General features: G+C 38.1%; 1 pseudogene; it reads left to right on the top strand.

The window, feature by feature from the left end:
* Positions 1-394: 394 nt before the first annotated feature.
* On the top strand, positions 395-1322 carry LOC104874433 (annotated as a pseudogene).
* Positions 1323-3085: the final 1763 nt, after the last annotated feature.

Raw genomic sequence — 3085 nt, 5'->3', positions numbered from 1 at the left:
TTGAACATTTGGGGACTCAACTGGGACTCGATGGAGGAAGTAAGCTTACTCACTATGGTGTTTGAAAACCACTTCCAAATGTTACCTCGTTGGAGTTAGATATAATAAGACATACTAATTTTCTCTAGATTTAGAAAGCAGAGAATAAAAATGATGTGGTCTCTAACTAGGGCAATGAAGCAAGATGTAAACATCTCGTCATAAGTCAAATATATGGGATTAAAGAAATATGTCAGATAGGATCATCTCAGAAGAGGATTATTATGATTTAGATTTAAAATGAATCCCAGGGTTTCAGTAAGGTGAATGTAAAGCGTGATTGTAAAGAGATCTCCCCTGGGATTCCTATCGTAATGTTCCTAAGAGAAGCAGTATCTGAGAAGCAGTGTCCATGATGTTCTCTTTCAACATGTTTGACACCTGATTCCCTGGGTCTTCCAGAACCACTTCTCCACACAATACCGCTGCTCCTCAGTGTCAATGCTAGCAGGGCCCAATGACAGGTTAGATGTGGAGAGAAGAGGGAAGATAATTATGCCGCCCTCAGCCCTCCATCAACTCAGCTGACTTAACATTACCTATCTCATGCTGTTCAAACTGACCAGTAAGAAGTCAGACCACATGACACACTGCGGTGTGCTTTAATTTCTGGCTGATGAGGGCATCTGCTACCTCCCACACAGGATGATGCAGAATTTGCTGTTGGAGGAAGGAGGCTCAGTTCAAGTGGAGAGTGTCAACCTGCGAGTGGCCACATACTCCAAATTCCAGTCTCAGAGCCTGAACTTCCTGGACATCACCAAGCCCAAAGCAGTATTAGAAAAATGCACTAAGAAATTTTGCCTCTCTGACCACAGAGGATGTGACTGCCATCAACTACAATGAGAAGATCTATGAATTACGGGTAATGGAAACCAAACCTGACAAGGCTGTGTCCATCACTGAGTGTGACATGAATGTGGACTTTGATGGTCCTCTGGGCTACAAAGAACCCAAAAGACAAGTCCAGCAGGAGGAGTCAGGAGAAAATGAAGCTGACCACAGTGGCTATGCTAGAGAGCTGGGCTTCCTTCCAGTCCTCCTCAGGTTCTGGGAATAGACTGCATGGAAACAAGAAAGGTTTTGAGCCTAGTCCCTCCCCAGTCAAGTCTGGAGACATCAAAAGAGGAATTCCTAATTACAAATTTAAACTTGATAAGATCACTTTCATCAGAAATGCATGTCCACTGGTCAAAAAAGTTGAAGAGGATGAAGTTGGAGGCTGATTTGTTGCTTTCTCTGGAAAAGGACAGTCATTACAAAAAAAGGGAAGAAAGCCTTAAGTCTAGACTGTTAGCTGATTGGAAAATAAAGGAATCAATTGCAACATAATGGCTTTTAGTTACTGGCTCTGACAAGGATGAGACATTATCAACAGAATGCTGTTACTTAAAGATTTGTTTAGTGTTGCCTAAGAATAATCTTAGGCTCCTAGAAAAAGAAGAGCAAGAAATACACAAAACTTGTATGAGGGAGGAAATTAAGATCAGAGCAGAAGTCCACGCAATGGAAAGTAAGAGAATGATACAAAAAAATCAGTGAATTGAAGAGTTGGTTTTTTGAACAATAAACAAAATTGATAAAACCTTAGCCAACCTTGTCAAAAACAGGAAAGAAAAGGCTCAGATCCATGCAATTAGTAAAGAAAAGGGTGAAGTCATGACAGATAAGGCAGAAATCCAGAATATCATCAATACCTACTTCAAGAAACTGCATTCTAATAAAATGGAAAACAGAGAATATGGACAGATTTCTTGATATTAATGAATTATCAAAGTTGAATGAAGAAGATACAAAAATTCTAAACACCTATTACAATCAGAGAAATTGAAAACATAATTAAAATGTTACCAACTAAGAAAAGCCCAGGTCCTGATGGCTTCACAGCTGAATTCTTCAAGAATTCAGAAGAAATAGAGAAGAAATACTGGCACTACTCTTTAAACTTTCAATGAAATTGAAAGGGAAGCAATGCTTCCAAATTCATTCCTAGAAGCAAGTGTTACTTTGATTCCAAAACCAGGGAAAGACGCATCCAAAAAAGAGAACCATAGGCCAATGTCCTTAATGAACATAGATGCAAAAATCCTCAATAACATACTGGCAAATAGAATACAGAAGGTCATCAAGAAGATCATACACCCTGACCAAGTCAGATTTATCCCAGTGATGCAAGATGGTTCCATATACATAAATCAATAAATGTGCTACACTATATTAACAGAATCAAGGACAAAAACTATATTATCACCTCAATAGATGCAGGAAAAGCATTTGACAAAATTCACCACCTACTCATGATAAAAACCCTGCAGAAAATTGGAATAGATGGTCTTTATCTCAACTTGATAAAGGTTATCTATGAAAAACCATCAGCCAACATCATATTAAATGGCCAAAAACTGAAAACCTTCATGCTAAAATCAGGAACAGGATAAGGATGCCCAATATCACCACTCCGGTTCAATATAGTTCTGGAAACATTAGCCACAGCAATTAGAAATGAGAAAGAAATCAAAGCAATAAAGATAGGAAAGAAAGACATTAAACTGTCATTACTTGCTGATGATGTGATATACTCTACATAGAAGACCCAAAAAACTCTGCCAAAAGGCTTCTCGACTTAATTGACACTTACAGCAGAGTAGCTGGATACAAGGTCAACACTCAAAAATCAATAGCTACACAAATAACAGTGAGGGAGAAATTAGGAAAACAATTCATTTCACAGTAGCATCCAAAAAAATGAAGTATCTAGGAATCACTCTAATGAAGGAAGCAAAAGACCTCTACACTGAAAACTACAGTATGCTGAAAAAAGAGATTAAAGAGGATTAAAGATAATGGTAAGATATCCCCTGCTCCTGGGTAGGAAGAATCTACATAGTGAAAATGGCTATACTTCCAAAACTGCTATACAGATTCAATGCAATCCCAATTGAAATTACAACAGTATATTTCACAGAATTAGAGAAAACAATCCAAAATTTCATTTGGAACCAGAAGAGACTTAGAATAGCAAAAGCCATTCTAGGCAACAGAGACA

The sequence above is a fragment of the Fukomys damarensis genome, unplaced genomic scaffold (genome assembly GCF_012274545.1).
Source record: "Fukomys damarensis isolate Sample0158 unplaced genomic scaffold, DMR_v1.0_HiC HiC_scaffold_31, whole genome shotgun sequence".
Lineage (NCBI taxonomy): Eukaryota > Metazoa > Chordata > Mammalia > Rodentia > Bathyergidae > Fukomys > Fukomys damarensis.
The sequence above is the reverse complement of the archived record's forward strand: the minus strand, read 5'-3'. Positions and strand labels throughout refer to the sequence as shown.